This window comes from Pogonomyrmex barbatus, unplaced genomic scaffold (assembly GCF_055798465.1).
Source record: "Pogonomyrmex barbatus isolate J1 unplaced genomic scaffold, ASM5579846v1 scaffold22, whole genome shotgun sequence".
Taxonomy (NCBI): domain Eukaryota; kingdom Metazoa; phylum Arthropoda; class Insecta; order Hymenoptera; family Formicidae; genus Pogonomyrmex; species Pogonomyrmex barbatus.
Genome location: NW_028297119.1, coordinates 2262118 through 2280891, shown reverse-complemented (window position 1 = coordinate 2280891; position 18774 = coordinate 2262118). Strand labels below are relative to the sequence as shown.

The 18774-nt window shown below is 40.7% G+C and overlaps 1 protein-coding gene across 1 annotated transcript in view; it reads left to right on the top strand.

Moving 5' to 3' along the window:
• Toll-6 (Toll-like receptor 6) overlaps nucleotides 1-18103 on the top strand; it is a 52259-nt gene extending 34156 nt beyond the window's left edge. Inside the window, exons 2-3 of the mRNA XM_011644082.3 lie at nucleotides 16203-16273; nucleotides 16675-18103. The gene's annotated coding sequence lies outside the window, so the exon portion shown is untranslated. The remainder of the gene's footprint in view (nucleotides 1-16202; nucleotides 16274-16674) is intronic.
• Nucleotides 18104-18774: the final 671 nt, after the last annotated feature.

Sequence of the window (18774 nt, the reverse complement as noted above, 5' to 3'; positions counted from 1 at the left end):
GTTTTGTACTAAATGAACATCTCTTTTTTATTATCACGTATAGACAAATTATTTTGAATAATTTTTTAATAATTCTTTATAAAACACAAGAATAATATATAAGATATGTAAAAATTTGTAAAAATATTGTTGATGAAAAATGTTTATCAGGTTTTTAATAAAAAAAATTCGAAAATTCAATTAATAGAAAATAAGGAACGTTCAGGAATAAAGAAGTCAAACTTGGGAGAGCTCGACTGTAAAAATACTCTCGTAATATTTCTGTATAAAATGTGAATATTGTTATGTCGTATTTACAATGCTTTTGTTAGCATTATTCCGGAAAGAAAACTTTTATTGTAACCTCGTAAAAAGTAAACGCATAAAATGGTGTAAAATGTTAAATGCCTTTGTAACGCGTTGTTTTCGAAATATAGCAGACCGAGAATGGCGTATATGTAGATCCTTCAGCGCGTAACGTTTTCTCCGGAGTCGTAGAATTCAGTGTAAAGCAGACCGGCCCGTGTAATCCATGAATGAAGAGAGCATGCGCGAGGAAAAAAAGCGGGATAAATTATCAAACAGTTACGTACGAAAGAATTAGAGATCGGCACGGCGCGCTTCACGACCCCGTGTGTATGCGAGCGCAAAAGTTAAAAACACAAAGGAGAAATATAGCCGGCGGAGAGAAAGGAGCAAAATGCCGTAGATTACGTTCTTTCGACCTAATACATAATTTCGCAGTGTTTCGCGGAGGGATCGTGCTCGTTACTCTCCGCCTCTATTCTCTTCCTTTTTTTTTTCTTTTTTCTTTTTTCGTAGTCGCAGAGAATAGGAGCAGGAAAAATGTGAAAGAGCTGCGCCATCCATCCCGCTTCCGGCGACGACGCCGTATATACAGGCGCGGAGTTACGTCACTGGCCCCACGACAAATCCCGGGCTCGTTTGCACGAAATGACTCTTACATCGTGTCAGCCGAGATAGCTTAATCCGTATCAGGATCACCGAGCGTGGCCGCAGGATCGGAGCAACGAAACACGGGTTTCGTACGTTCTCGCGTATCATCGTGTTTATCCGAAATTTAATTTCCAGTCGCAGTACATGTGTACATTGCCGCAGGAATGTATATCCAATTTTGCGCGGCATCGTGTATATTACAGTTTGCAGTTACGTAGTAAATAGTTTATAATCGTATACCTTATGACGGTTATTATTAGTATATCTGGTCAGAATCCACCGATGCCGAAAATATATACTCCGAATAATGAAGCGAACGTTGAAAATTTCCTTAAATTATTTTATTCTCTTTAAAATTTTCCGTAAATTATTTTACCTTAATGAAATATTTATCGTTTCGCTTCGCGGTTGGAATAAAAAGTTAAAAACTTAAAATTGTCGATAAATATAGCTCATATTTTCAGCACAAAAAGCATGTGTAATCATAAGGTCTTTTATTTATTAATTTGCTGCGAAGATAACATGGTCGAGTAAAAAGGCACAAATGTCGTTCATACGCTTTTAATTCTTTTCGTTTTCGTTTTTTCGAAATTTTTGACGTTACGTCGCATGTCGCACGTGTCGGAAACGGAAAGGGTTACGTGACGCAAAGAGAACGCGCTTATTATTACTTTCCGGCCGTTGCGCTCTCCCCGGCATGTCCGACGAAAATGTTTTTCAATTCTCGCTCGTACACAACTTCGTGCGAACGAACGCGAACTTTATATCCCCCCCCCCTCCCGCCCCCCGTCCCTCCCCGTTCCCGCCGACCCCGCGCGCTACGCTGTTTGCGAAAGAATCAACTTTATCCCGCCATTTCCATAGGACTGCATGCGAAAATGTCAACTTTATATTGCTACCATCGCCATATTATACGCGATATCGGTATCATCCCACTTTCCGGTCAGTGGCTGCGCGGGATCGGGCCCGATCAACTTCGCAGCCGCGAAGTTGATCAAACGACAAATCCGCGCGTTCGTTCGCGCGACGTCGATACGGCTTTTACACGTCGCGTATTCCCCCGGTCGAAGATCGCTTCCGGCCGCCATTTGATTTCCGTAAAAATCGGCGTAGATCGATAGCCCGTAATGCGTAGGGAACTTGCGTCGCGCAAAACGCGATATTTAACTCTTCCAACGACGCATCTCGTCACTCCACGAAATCCGTTGTGTTTTTTAATTTCACGCTATCTCGCGCGTGTTAACACCGTACTGATCGTCTCTGCAAAGGCTTGCGTAGAAACTGTGACCATGTGTTTTCTCAGAAATAATTATTTTATTATTAAAGCTTTAATTATGCGATGTTACATTAGTATTCCTTTTTACGTAACCGAAAGAAAAATTGAATTAATGAACTCTTTCGCTTATCCGAATTGAATTATTCTTATTATTCTGCTAATCAAGCTGTTTTCGTGAACTTCAACCATAATAATTATATTAACTTGAAATTATTTTTATGCATCGGTGAACAATTGCAATGCATTCATTATGCTATTCTAGTGAATTCACGAAGTTTTGTGAGATTTTCAAAGTTGGCCAAGTTTCTCGTGAAACGGAACGGTTAACTCTCTTACCTTTTATTGTTACTTGGTCAACGGCTATAAAATTACATTTTTTGTAAACAAAATTATTTATCATTCCTTACCTGCTTGATTAAACGCCGCTTATTTTATATACAGCACAAAAGGATATACCTCAATATTATTTTTAACCGCTCATGCATAAATATAACATCCAGCATTATTCTTGTTCCTCCTTTTTTTGCGCCTGCTCTACGTGCGTAATAAACAACAGGTAAAAAGCAAAACACGGCAAAAACACGCGTTAATTATAAAGTTAATCAACGCAAGAGCACATTTTGAGATTTGTCTTAAAAACAATTATAATTGATATGTCGGTTTTTGATATATTGCGGCGCGCCATGCGCTGCAGTCAATTACTATATGCTGATCAATCATTGTACCTATTATCCTATTCGTTTGGGCTTTATCACATCCGTCGCGCTAAAGTACGGTTAATAAATAATGTATAACTCATTAACGGATGATTAATAGAACTCGAACGAAGAACATGTCGGTCACGAGTGTACGTACTATCGAGCACTTCATCTCGCGACGCGTAGAAAATGGGCGAACGCACAGTGTGCGTCGTATATTTGACAGCTCGTTGTGAGAAATAAATGAAAATCGAAATGCAATTCGTCGTGTCGTAGCGCGAGAGAGCGATCGTCCGAGCGAGGAGTGCCACGTCGCTCATTAGCGCAAAGCTCTTCGTGGAATGTGCGAGAGACTTTAATGATCGAGCCTATCGCGAGGAAGGAACGGAAATCGAAACACGCGGTTCTAACTGCGCGGCCGATCCGCGTACGCATCTCGTTGCTACCTTCATTAGCGGAAATTCGCCTTCGGAATGCGAGAGAAAAAAAAGAAACGGCGAGAACGGGCGTGTCGAGTTGCTCGGCTGGAAGAGAAATCGCTAATCGAAACTAAAGATATACCGGGAAAAGTATTGAACTCTGCTAATTGCTTCCTTTCAACACGGAGAGTTTGCTATTCGAGTCTGTAATATTTCTATTCTTTCCGATATCTGCACGTGTGCTTATATCATGCAAACGCAAAAAAGCTATTCTTCAGTTTTTCTAGGTTAGCAAAAAACTTGAGCAAATTTTTCAATGACATATATATATATATATATATATATATATATATATATATACATACATACGAATAATTTGCAAATGTATTAATTATCGCTATAGCGGTTTATATATAACACTTAATCATTTTATACATCTGACAGCTTATGACATTAAATTTTTATGCTTTATTGTTAAATGATAATCTGTCATGTTTGTATTTTATTTATCTGTTTAATGTAAATGCATTATTGATTGCCCTTTTAGCGAGAGCAATTAACGATAATGAATATCCGTATTGTTTTCTTTCTCGGTACTACAACTTTAATCCAAACGATGTCTGATTAGACGACAATCCTAATTGTTCATGCTGAGCATGAAAAGCGCCTCTGTGCCTGTACTCGCGCGAGTATAAACGTCCGAAACGCACCTGGATCGAAACATCGAATCGAAACGCGCCGGCGAGGACAATTGGCGCAGGGTCGTCGGTTCTATGCGTCATCGACATCAAAGAGCATCTCACCGTCACCGAGGAGCCGAAATCTACATAAACGCGTTTCTCCCCCTCCCCGCTTTCGTTCCGTCTATTCATCCGGGACCCGTAACGCATTTAAAAATCATTTGTACGAGAGTTTTAACGCTCGTACGCTTTTCACATTCTTTCTCTAAAATATTTCGTTCCCCCTCTCGTTTTCTCCTCGACCGAAAGCTTTGTGACTTCGACAGCCGTCTTTTGCCGGCGAAGCGCTCTGGGGTAGCCAGTGTCTTTAAAACATGTACCTTTGTAAAGGCACTTTTGTTAATGGACGTCGCGTTCGGTTCACAAACTGCTATCGTATCGCTCTTAATGGACTTTATCTATTCAACGGTACAAGTATTAATAACACTGCGGTCAGGGGGTCCCACTGTAAGCGATACTTTGAATATGGATAGGATTACGTTTGTTTTGCTGTATGAAGGCAGGCGATGTGTGTACAAGTAGTCGTACGTACAAGTTAATATCATCGAGTGGAGGGTGATCGTGCCGGCAGATTGAGCTCGGCAATCAAACTCTATAAGCTTCGGTCTCGATCGCTAAAGGAAACGTCAGTTAATTACCTTTTTAGAAAGCTTGGATCAAAAAGATTTGACGAGAGGAGTCGTAACGAAAGTAAAACGTACATATATCTCTTTAATTATCTCTCTGAATTCTACAAGATTTATACGGGCACGAAACATTATTTAAAAACCGTGGGTCGGCTCTAATTGGGTTTAATTATCAGACTTGATTTTTGCCATTGCGCAATTGGTACATTCGTTTATTTATTGCATTTTCGATACGCGGACGCTCGTATTGCGTTCGTATTGCGCATCACGTAATGCATTCATCGCTGAAAACTTGCGGTAGGGAATGTATCCGTGGGCGAGCGAAAAATACATGCGCGCATGTGAACGCGAACCTGCTCGTTTACACGAGAAAGATGCACTATTGTGCTCGATCGGACGGCTCAACTTGTATCCGTATCCGCTTAAATGACAAATGGAAGCGTACAGAATGCGTATCGGGTACACGTTTTACCGAAAGTCTCGAAACCCGCGCTCGATCTGGACTGTAACCGAAATTAGAACGTATTTCAGGCAACGATATTCCCTCGTCTCTTCCCTCGTCGTCGATTTCTGTATTTATTTTCGTTTCGAATTACGTTCCCCAAATCTCTCCCAATTCAGAAAACAGCATGCCGATTTAATACAACACTGCGCAAAATGGAAAACTGCATTTTTTTTCGAGTCGTGTTAATCGGAATGTTTATACGTATTTAAAACATTTGTTTTATCGCTCTTCTTTTTTTAAACACGTATGTACATATGGATCTCTGTTAATTTAGAATTGTCTTTATCGACATACGTGTAACTCGAATGGAACACGGAATCCCATGTGTCTTCTCGCGAGAAATAAATGCGACGTCTTCGACGAAACGACCAGTCCGCGATCGGACTCGTTTCGTTCTGAGTAAAAATTCGATCATTAATCCCTTTTGAAACTTTACATCCGCATCATTTTCTAGTCGTTCACTATTGCAAATGAGAGATAATTTATCATTAGAGTGCATTTATCTAAATTGGAACATCGCGCTACTATAAATTATTCCTCAACATTTTCTCTCTCTCTCTCTCTCTCTCTCTCTCTCTCTCTCTCCTTCTCCCTCTCTCTTCCAAGACGCTATCTCGACATCTCGGGATATTCTCCGGCGCGGATAAAGCCGTTCAAGCGCGCGTACCGCCCATATCTGAAATAATGATCTCTATTCCGATGGAAAATCATCGAATCCGAATGCACCGACGATCGAACGACAAATCCGAACACATCCGATCTCATTCGCGCTACACAGTCTTTTACGTTTTGTCCAGCGATATAGCGGGAATCGCATCGGAAATAGCGGCTCGAAACGACCAGAATCAAAATTGGCATCATCACGTAACGTTGTTACCTTTGAGAGAATCCTATTATGCGAACCAATTCTAAAGTCCAATGATGCGTTATATGAGTACGTCTCTTTCCGTTCGTTTAGGATTGCCATATTAAAATTTTTAAAACTAGAACTTACAAGCCAAAACATTTCAACAAGCTCGGACATTTCGGTTGCAACCCCGGACATATATAAAAATATGCGCTTAAATTAATAAAATTGATTAGATGCGCTTAAATGCGCTTAAATTAATAAAATTGATTAGATGCGTTTAAATGCGCTTAAATTAATAAATTTGATTAAAACAGTGAATGAATCATTATTTCATATCTAATTGTTCATTAGCATTCAAAGCAAAGAGAAATTTGAACTGGATAAATAAATACAAACTATTTTGATTTAAAATAAAATGTTTTATTATAGGTTTAGTTTAAGTTTTATTAGGTATTAAAATTAAAAAATTTTAACTCTTTTATGTGATACCTATGCTATTTGGTAATGCAGAATAATGCGAGGGGAATCAAAACAAAATATTTAGAAGATTTCTTGAAACCCCGAACGCTTTCAAAAAATCCCCCTCGGACGTCCGGACGCCCTAAAAAGAGAGGACATTGTCCGGGGAAAAGAGGACGGATGGCAACCCTACGTTCGTTCGTTTTGAACTCTTCTATCTCTTCTATCTCTTCGTTTCCTTATTTAAGATTGCCGCAAAACAATCACGATTTCGATTATGTGGAATATATTTTATCAATTAAGAATTAATCCGGTACAATTATTTTTGGATTAACTGGTCGCCGTCGATTATTTTAGTACGATAAATATTTACATCTCGTTTATCAGTTCATTTTTATTCCAAGTAAATCAATTTGCTACTTGATTAAAAAACAAATTTGATTGTATAACAAATATAGATAAGAAAAATTTAGTTTTTAAGCATAATCATGTCAAATACGAAGCAAACATCTTGAAAATAAATAAAATCTACACGTAATAATTTATTAGTCAATTATGACTAATCAAATGAGAGTCAATGTTATTACATTAATTAATAGATACGATATTATTTGCAAATTGACTACCTACGATTTCGTTTCCATCTGTTCCCGTTCCTCTTCCTTGGCTTGCCTTTTCCATTGCTTCCGTTAATCGTGGACGGCGAAATCGTCAATTTCGTTCTTTTCGATTGGCAACGTCCAGTCGACGATCTTTTTGTCGTCGGCGAAACGAAACCTGCCGTTGCGGCGCGAATCTCCGGCGATTTCCATTCCGCTATTTTCTTCCGTTTTTCCCACCCTCCCTCGATCCAGCTCGCTTTGTCCGCTTGCCGACCGCGCGTTAGCCAGGCCAATTTTGCGATTAAGCAATCTGACGCTCGAACGGCGATAGTAATGATGGTGGAAAAGGGGAAGTAGAGAGAAAGGGGAAGGAGATCGAACCGGTTCGCGCGCAGGTTACGACTAATTTAAAGCGGCTCTTTCGTCTCTCTCTCTCTCTCTCTCTCTCTCTCGCGCGCGCGCGCGCGCGCGCGCGCGCGTACGCGGAAGAGGAGAGGCTTCGCGCGGCGAGTCGCGTTTATTACACGACGCGAGTCTTCGTGCATCGAGCGTGTGTTTTTCGCGCAGCGTCATTTATTGAAAGTTGATCGTACCCTCGCGCACGATGAAATCCGTCTCCTGACGCTCCACGTTTGTTTCCCGTGGAAAATTGTGTTTACGTATCGCGTTAGATAGGGGATCACACTGTTCTCTGTCGATCGAGATATCCACTGGATGGACTGACGCCGGATGTCGGATTGGATCGATTCGCTAAATAAACAACGTTTCCCCTTGCGATGAAAGCGAGCCCATTTCGATCCGATTTAATGACGCGAGAGGCTTACCTGGAGCACCGTTTCCGAATAAGTGCTCTTTAACATTTCTTTATTCCGCCCCGTTTGGTTGACTAGTCTACAATTACCCTTCATACAACTTCATAGTGTATTCGTGATCTAAAGCCACGCATCAAGATCTAAGGCAATCCATTTGGTACAAGTTTTCGGCAATATTAAAAGAGTTAAAAAAATAATTTGTACTCCAATGTAATTCGAATGTAATTTGGTAGTTTTCGAAAAAACATGAAAAATTTATATATATGATACATCCCAGATCTGTCATCATATTTTCCTTTAAAACAATATAAAATAAATTAGGAACACGTGAGTGACGTTTCAATGTCGAAGCATGATTTCTTATCATAAATATTTGAAAATTTAAAATAAGTTGAACTTGGCGATTAAATAGCAAAAAAGTTATCTTTAAATTTTAATATCTTTACGTCGACAGAATTTTTAATTCGTAAATTAAAAAGGTATTATTGAAAGTTGAAAAGTAAATAGAAAGAGGGAGGAAAAAAATAATTATATTCACGATGAAATTTTCATTAAAGAAAAATAATTTCTGGTTGATATAGAAAAAAATGACTATAATTTCGAATATATTATAAATATATGATAAGATATCCTTGAAAATGTAAAGTGATATAGTGATAAACAAAGTTTTTGTCACGATCAATCATTTTTAAAACGCATATATAGTGATTATGATTGAGAATAAATAGATGACGTCAGGAAACGTGCGACTTTCCAAAGGCTTTTCGTCGCGCGACAAAGAAACTTTCACGCGACGCTGAAAGTTGAGATGCAAGTTTCCTCCTCTTCACATTCCCGCACAATTTCGCGCTGCCGAGGCCAAAGCCGAAGCCCGTAAGAGGGAAGTCGGCTTGGTTTTAAATACAGAGAGATGAAGTAACCGTGCGGCATATCGTGTCGCGCTTGTTGCCATCGCATCATAGCGCAAGAGAAAGCCGAGAAAGCCGACTCCGAGCGAGCGAGTTTCCCATAGACTTGGGGTGGGAACAGGGAGGAACCTTCAATTTTAATGAAGCAAGCACGGATGAGAGAGAAGGAAGAGAGAGAGAGAGAGAGAGAGAGAGAGAGAGAAAGAAAGAGAGGAGGAGGAAGTATACGAGGGAGTGAGGGCGGGCCGCGGCCCTCTCGACTGAAGAAAGTTTCTCCCGGATCGCTCCCTGAAATCCTACCGGGGGCGGAATTTCAGAGCCGCTCTGAATATTCGACCCGAAGTTTCGTCCCGAAAATACGCACTCGGCCGACCCCCGAGCGCCCGGCGCTCGCGAAAGAACCGGAATAATACGAGGAGAGCGACTATTGAGAGTCCGTTATTATTAATTCGACCGGGCCGCGATCCTGCACGGTTATGGAAGCGGCATACACGGGCGAAATACACGAACAGTATTACGTCGCGTCGCGTCGGTATAATAACAGCCGCGTGGGCATGATAATAACGCGCCGCGCGTGAATTTTGTAGAATAATCCGCTCGGATAATAACGGCACCGATCTGGTGGTTGCTGGCGCCGACGAGTTCAATCGTCGAATCGCAATTCGGGTATAATCACAGCAGCGGCACAATGTGTGTTGCCTCTAGATATTCGAACGAGATGTCGCGCATTTTAATTTACGCTACGATTTCACGGGCGCCGTCATCGTGTGTGGCTGATCGCATTACTAGAAACGGGGTCACAGCGTTATTATTACAGGGATTCTGAATTCAAAATTATACATTAATTCTATACTATTATATGAAGTGTCAATGGGAGAGAGATGGGACGGATACAAGATACGGATTATCACTTTCAGTTTGGCGCAATCATCTTCTATTTGTTGTCACTTCAAAATTGAAGAAAAGAAAATCCGACGGAAATATACCTAGGTGTAAAGTATATACGTTTCAAGATGCTTAATTTTAATGATAAAACTGCTTGGTCGAAAAATTAATTGAAAATTAATCTGATAGAAATTTTATATTCGGCAAATAAATTGAAATGGATTTAATTAAAATTTAGAATTCAATTTAAAATGCGCTTCACGTCTAAATCCAATGTCTTGAATTATCTCGGCGGAAATCTAGAAAATTCGCATCACTATAATAAAAATATAATAAGGGAAAAGCTTATTTTGCAATTGGGCATGATAAAATTTACAATTTACGAGATCGCTATGTCGGTCAGTCTAATAAAATCAGAATGATTACTCGAGAGATTTCTGAGGTCGCGAATGTAACTCGCCGAAAGATCGCCCTGAGAAATCTGATTCGAGAGTTCTTTTAGCACCGATGGACACGGCGGATAAGAATACGGGGGGGGGGGGGGGGATTTATGGCAAGCGAGCGAACGAGCGCGCCGCGCGAACGTCGGCGAAAAGTCCAGATTTTCGTCCGATACTTCTTCGGACGGCGCGTATACGCCTATTCCACCAGGTCGGCCGGTCGGTCGGTCTTAATTAACACACTCGCGTTATATCCTCCCCTGGGCTGAATGATTGAAACAAAGGATAGCGCCGCTTTGTTCCTCCCATCGGACGTAGGGCTCTTTCGCACGGTCGCTCAGCCCGTAGGATAGGGCGTGTCCACTCGCATAAGCGCTCCCTTCGGAACCAGTTTCACTTGTTTGTAAACACACGGGAGGCTTTCCATTCACCCGAAGGAATTCCGTCTCAAGACCACGTCCCCGTGCTCGCGCCCATGGTCCATTTCATTACTTCTCGACGGAAACTCGAATCGCCATTGTCGCCAGAAAGTTTCACGTCGCCTCGAATCGCCCATACGGTCGACGCTCGCGTTCTCTCTCTCTCTCTCTCTCTCTCTCTCTCTTTCGTTCTCTCTTTTCATTTTCCGATTTTTCTGCTTAAAAACAATCATTCGTGTCGAACTCGCGCGCGAAGCAGATGGAGGCCATACCGAGAAGGAGGAGGAAGAGGCGTCTCTCGGAAGCGAGTAAAACCTCGAGCTGCAAATTGACTCGTAACGCTTACAGGAAATCCGCCGACCTCTTCTCTCACCGTGCTCGCCTTCGACGAAGCGAACACGTCGTCGTATCACCGGTCGCGCGCAAGGATATAATTTCATTTTCCGCTCTTTGAACGCTTTGTTTTGCGGATTATTCACGCCTCCATTGGTTCACGCTCGGAGATTCCTTACCGAGGGAAGGCCTGTTCTGCAGCCTTTCGCATTATAGCCCCATTGACTCCCGAAACAACCGACGATGGCGTAAAGTGAGCAGATTTAGAGATTGCAAGAGCGGAACGTGCGTTAAATCATCGACGCTTTTTTTTCTCAAAAAAAGAACATAGAGCAAGTGCTGAGACAGTGCAACCAAAGATGGAAAATTCGGATAAAGATAATAATATTTATTATCCTTGTTAAAGAAAACTCGATACAATGAACCATTTTTAATTTCCAATCTGATAATATATGATAATATAATGTGATAATAACATTAATAAAATTATTTAATACTCTGATAATATATAACAGATTAATTAATTATTTCTACAAATTGTAAACAAATTACGTTATAAACGTTATAAAATAAGAAAGATCGAGAAATTAGAGAGGTGTACTCGCTCAGGTGCGGATCGGGAATGGATTCCAAATAACATTAAATACAATCTGTTCGGCGGATGACAATCGCGTTTCTCGGAAATAGACATCTCATCGCGACCGCGCGCGCCGGAGTTTATTGCCGGACGAGATCTTCTGTCCGCGTACGCTACAATTTAAGTTATCCAGAGTTCTCTCTCGCAGCGCGCGCCGCGCCGACCGGAGAAAACACAAAGGGGTGTCCATTTGCCATCTGATAATAATTGGAAAAGTTATCGTCGGGATGGAGTTTTGTCCGCAACTAACATTTTCCCTCGAAACTATTCCGGCCGATGTAAAATGGAGAAACTTTCGCATCAAGGAATAACTTCCGCCGCTTTTGAATGATATTACTTCTTTCCGCCCGCAAATTCCCAGGAAGTGCCTCCGCGGCTTCTCGGCGGGACTTAAACGCGCCCAGTGATTTGTCTGGGCGGAAAGGGGAGAATCTTCCAACCCGCCGTCGTGTATACCGAGGCGCGTTATTTGAGAAGGGAAACTTGTTGTGTTCGTGAAATATATAGAATATTTAATCTGCCGGATGGTGGTTTCGCTCGGCGGTTTCGCCTCCGAAAATCTTGTGCCGCCTCGTTCGAATAGCTTTGATAGCGCCGTCGCGCCGCCTCGAGGAGTAAGGTACTTTTCGAGAGCGGAACCACGGATCTCCAAAGTGTTAAATGATAACAATCGCTGGGCGAATTTGCGTCGAGGATCAGAAAGATGGCGAGACATTCGGTTCTTCGCGGAGTCACATTAAGCTCGATCTGCGATAAAGACTTCACGAGCGGCGTCCGCAGAGCGGGATTTATATCCTGGAAATTGCAATTTTAACTTTAATACCGAGTTCTTTCGCGAATTCTCGAGCAATTTTTCTTTAGGAAAGATTGCAAAATATCACCAGTTTTTTAATATCCAACATTAAACGGTTTTTCGTAATTAAAATTCCGAATTAAAATTGTATCGAAAGAAAATTTATTTGAGCTTAAATGGAAAAAAAGATTGTTATTTAGAATTGCGTCTAGAAAATTTTGTGGAAAATCTTTTATTTTCAATCACTTGAGATCAATATTCTTATTATAGTCAAGGAAAAAATATCTAAGCGCATCCTATTATTATCATCATTATAATTATGCAAGAAAGTATGATATGACACGTGTTTACGATATATAAATAGCCCTTATCGAGAGTTGTTTATTATGGTTGCAAACGGAAGAAAAAAATGAGCGAAACTGTGACTTTTAATTTTGCCTCAGCGAAAAATGTTTTAATTAATTCGTAGTTTGCAGTTGAATTGTTCGCAAGCCCATCGTTCAGTACCTTTTCAGTCGAATCATTGGTGACGATCACGTAATCCTGTCTTGAGGGAAAAGGAAGGTAAAATAAAAATTTTCTCGCCAAAACGGTGACGTAACTTTTTTTTTAGTGCCGAGCAATGATGTTTGATTGGCTGAAATTCACGTGAGATTTGAAAGGCTGAAATGCGAAAATTGAGAAAGTTCACTGATGATCGCGTGATTGACTCCGTGAGACAGATGTGTGCCATCGACAGAACTCGGATCACTTGCGGAACGCGAGCAACTCGTAGAGCGTGCTTGGAGATTTTATAGAAAGTTGAATTATCCTTCAATCTTTCCCTCAATCCAGGAAATCCCTCAACGAAAGGAAAATTCGATAGAAAAATCTTCGCTCTCGATACATCTTTGCGGAAATGGATGTTGTTATTTTACAATAACAGAAGAAATGTATGGAAATCCTTATCATTAGCTGCTGGTAAATTTAAGTTTTAAAGAGAACCGCTCTTCGAAGTCGCCGTTAATTTTCGATACATTTGCGGGAACGGAAAATCGACAGATACGCCGAAGCTTATGCGCCGAGCACGGCACATCGCGACGCTTTCATTACCCGGCCAAATCGAATTTCGCGAGGATTGTGTTACTTTGCCGCCTCGCGGCTCCGCTATTTCCATTTTGGTCAACTATCCACGAATATAATGCTGTAGCGGTATCCCGAATATACGGTTCGTTTATTGCTACTTGACGCTGGCTTGGCAAGAAGAAAACGAGATTGCAACGATGCGTAAGTGATTTGCTAGAAGAAAAAAAAAGAAAACAAATCGAAACAAACATGCACGTTGCCAGAGTAAAACTAGAATAAAATGGCACTTGACAACTACTGGTGCCGGTTTGCGAAAATTCCAAATAACTGCAATGAATAATGTTTCAAGAAAGTGCAAGAAGCGTCATGTTTGTTTTTCATTGTTATTTGAATTTTATAAAATTTATAAATTTGTTTACTGTTTTGAATGTATTTCTCGGTTTAACATCCTTTGTATCTTGAGATATCGTTGCTTTAAGAATAATATACATACACACACACACACACACACACACACACACACACACACACACACACACACACACACACACACACACACACAATATATAAAAGATTTTAGTGAAGAGACAAGACTCCTTTAGTACGCGTTGAGTGTATTTTTATTGATCGCTTTGGAAATTCCCATCTCTCTTATCAAAACATTCCTCATTGTTTCATGGCAAAGAAAAAACCGTTTATGTCGTTTTCAGAAAACGACAAATGAAAGAGCGTTTCAATCACGCCCCTAACGGCGTCCGGAGTGTCTGCGTCCCGACGCGTTAAATAATCGTCGCGTCGGTCTCCGATTGTGATCGCGGGATCGCGTTATTACTTTCAATCGGCGTAATCCGGAGCGCCAATCGCGGCCGCATTGTGCCGGGGCACGCACTGACGAGTTGACGCGTCATTACGGAAATTGTAAACGCTATGAAATCCTCACGGCTCGCGTACCGCGGGCGGATCGACGACAGCGCGGGAGGGAGGATTAACGATCGACGAACGATCGACATCGGGTCGCTTCAGTCACTCGAAACTACCACCGACGGAGGGCGTGGGGATCCAATCCGGACCTTGGTGTTCCCGGCCGTGTCCTGCCGCCGTTTACTACTGTTGCCGAGCTGCACTCGGTCAAGAGTGATTTTTCGCAATCAATAACTTCGCTGTTTACGCACCGCTTCCTGTGGCAGTGCCGCTCTCTTCGCTGCCCCTGCGGGCACGGCGTCGTAATTACATTTGCGCGGCGCGGCCCGGCGCGGCGTCGCGCCGCAAAGCTTTCAGAATTCTCCTGAACGGAATTTCATCGATCCGGCGCCTGTTGGCGCGATCGCGCGCGATAGAAGCGATCGCGCGGTCGCTGGCACGCGCGTAAACTGCCGCGGTCCCGCCGCTAGACGAAAGACAGAGCGCGGCGCGACCGATTATTTGTTGCTTCTTGAACGTTTAATTAAACTCGCGCGCGGATGTAAGCAAATTTCTCTTATTTCATTCGATCCCCCCCGGGGCCACGCCGCCAGGCAGAAACGAATATCGCGCCTCTGTAACAGCCCTTCCTCTCTCGTGTCGCACGGTATTATCTAGACGTGCTATATATACGAGGCTGTATCGATTTAATCTTTAGCGTCTTACGTAAGATTTATCTGGAAGCGATATTATTTTGTTTTCTGTATATCATCTTTTTTAATTATTTTACAATTTTGTAATATATTTTATCAGTTTTATATATATATTATTAAAAGATGTAATAATTTTTTTTAAGCAAAGAGGAAAGGATTTTTATGAGACTTTTTGTATCTTTCTATTACATTTATATAATTTTAATGTTGCATTTTTTGGAAATAAAACTTAATATACGCTGAAATACACTGTAAAAAATATGGTACAATAATTTTGTGCAAAAATCTTATCTAGTTCACTAGGAAATGATAAACTATCATAATAAAACCATGCTCTTTATCAAAACTACAATTAATATTTAACATTCTATATTTTTCTTTCTTTCTCATATTACTATTAAAATTATGTTTAGATAAGAATTGATAATTTAGAAATTTCCGACGATATCGCGATGATGATTTCTGTCCAAGAGTGTAGAAGTATCTTTGGAGAGGCATCTTTTCGCGATTTTTCGAAAATCGAAATTTTGTCCACCTAAGCACAACTACACGTCATGCCGCTCTGCCGCTCGACACGTTCACCGAAGCGTAACACAGTTCGAGCCAGCAGAATTTCAAAACGGCGGACATTTCCGCCGCGATGTCTAGCGCTAGTGCGGCCGTGACACTGCACAAATGTGTGGCATCGGTTTTTCGTGCGTACTCGCCGCACTCCACGTCACGCGAAAGAATCTCCCTGATGCGACGCGACGTGTCGGCGGTGCAAAAAGGAAATGCATTTTGACACGGAGCACAACCAAGCGGAAGTTTAAATGCATTTCTAAAACCACAGGGAAACTTTCAGCGTTGAGTCGCCCTCGCCGTAGCGTCGTGGGGAAAAATTAAAAAATATAACTTGTTAAAACTACCCGGCAGCGGAAAAAAGTTTGACCCTCTATTCAAAAGAGTCGCCCAAGAATAGAACATTTTACGCGAAATGCAGTACGCTAATTGACTAATTTTTCACTTATTTTTATCATACGCTGGATTTTATCTTCATATACCGTATATTCTCTTTTATCACGCTGCCGCAAAAAAAGAGATATCGATATGTTTTTTATATTTAACTTCTAATCGTCGTCATTTATTTTTATGTGACAGTTGTTATTGGACGCTGATTAATTTAATCTAATATTTTTTGTTTCAGATGTGAACTGTTTCCAAAAGCATTATTGAATCGCATTACGCAAGGAATAATCGGAAACAGCAGTGAGGAAGGTAAGTCGTTATTTAATTTACGATGTAAATATCAGAAAATTGCGGATATTTCTCGAAATATACATGATCACAGTAATAATCAGCTTTGGCACTGTAATCGTACTCCATCTGCGCAAATGAAATAATATAGTACACATTTCCAGCGATTATAGATAATGATTGATCGTTCGCTTATTGAAACTCATTACAATAATAAACCGCTCTATTATTGTCATGGATTTATTAACGTAATATATTATTGTTAATGAATAATTCTTTCTGCGTGATCAATAATTGCATCACATATTGCACACGGCACAAAGCGGTTTCGATTATTCATTTGTTAAAGTGCATCTTGTCTAATGGAAACAATTAATGGGAACTGTTTCGCGTAACCCGCATCCTTTCTTTTTCTGTTACAGGACTCCTGACTGCCGACTTTTCTCTCTACTTATTATCAGAAGCATTTCTTACTATTGCAATGTAACCCGTAACACGGTGTCCGAATAAATAAGCGGTTATTCATATTTTTGAAAATCGTGATAGCTTCGTAGTGAGCAAATGTAATTAGCGCGAGAGAAAAAAAAAAAAGAATTGGAGCATACTACCTGTAACTCGTATTGCAACGAAGTAACGTTTTTTCCTCTTTCTACTCGATGATAGTTTAATCGACGATTTAATCGATTTATTAAAATTCTTCGGTAATTCTCTTGTTTAGTCGAAAGCGGAGATTGATGTACATAGCGAGAGAGTTTTGTATATTTGTAAAATAGATAGGGCATTTTATTATATAAATATATATATATATATATATAAATACATAAACAATAAAGTTATTTATATATATTTTAATCACAAAAGGTAAGAGTACTTCTTTTTCTCATCCTGGCACACTTGCGTGATTCGCTTTGCCGTCGTCACCGTCCGCGTCTTGTGATTGTTTCCGTTTAAGCGGCGGGGCGGACGGACCGACTGGTAGATTGCGACGCTTAATCTAAAATTCTATCAGCCGTTCTGTGTATAATGTATATCCATTTGTACAAAGTTGCGTGAAAGCATTAATATCATTAACGCCCCGGCAAACGGCCGATCCGTTTGTTTAAACGGGCGGCCCCTCCGCCCCGCCCCGCCCCGCCCCCCACCGCCTCCCTCGCCGCGAAGGGCAACGGCAAGTCGTCGACAAGTCCGGCGAAGTCGGCGCCAAAAGCATTAAATATTATCACATCTGGCATTACATTTGCCGCCGCGCTGCCATGGCGCGCGTCGATGATTAATAGGCGTACTCCGCGTAGCGTGACGTCGAATAATATGTGCGCATTGTAATAATAATAACTCAGTACGAGAGGCATAAATTCGCGGATGGGTTAATTAGTACAAATTACTGCGGTATCAATTCTCGCCTGCTGCTGTTCTGCAAGCGGTCCGGCGCGCAGCGTGGTCGCGCGGACCGGTGAATTAATTCCGTTAAGTCATGTCTTGCGACGCGAGAATGTAGAGTAATTTCATCGAATGAAATCGAGACTATGTGTAAATATTAGTCCTCTGTTGTATCGATGTATCATAATTGTATTAAAAGCTAATGTTCCCCTTGTAAATGTTGCTCCCCGCCGGGGCGGCAGCAATTGACGGAGATTACTTGCGTTTCGCAATAAAAAAAAAGGCTGAAGTGAAGATAACGATGGCGTTACCCTTAACTTACCCAGAAACGAACGCTTTACCCGGGAGGAATATTTAATTGTCTTTTCCTTGCCTTTATTTGTTACGAAATACTCCCGGTATCGAAATATCGAAATATGTTATTTCTTCCGTATAGCATTGTCTGCATTATAATAAAATTAAATACAAACAAAACTGGTTTATTTTATATGTATGTCACTATTTCATTTTTCAGATTTCGTATATTACTCGGGTCGTTGAAAGACACCAAAGGCATAATACAAATTTTGAAATAAAAGATACATAAAATATTTTTCCGCAAGCTACGGACTGAGCGCTTTTTTACTCGAAATATTCTTTGCACTCTTGTATTGCGTGTATTTTTTACAACACATCATAAAGAAGAATTCTTCGCACAGTTTTATTACGCAACGAGAACCTGCTCGTATACCTGGAAAAGCAGTTTTGTATTTTTGTAATTATTCGGACTCAAGAAACTGCGGAGCCGAGAAGTGTACATAGCTGGCAGCGTATAATAATATCCCAAGAAGAAACTTGATATTTTTCTCTCTGCTATCGACAATTTCAACCGGCATCAAGTAAGTATCTTTTTTTTTTTTTGACAAATCACTTTTAAAGATAAATACGAAATAAAGAGCAATGAAGTCGCAATAAGATATAATCTAAGCTATCGCTTACAGCTTATTCAAATATTTTGTGTCTAAATTTGCTAAATTATTTTATAAATTTTAAATTTCTCAACCTCTCGAATGATAAAAAAATGTCTAAATCTGTTAAAATCTGTTGCGTATAAACTATGTGAATAATTTATCTACAAATATAAATAACTGTAATGATACAATACA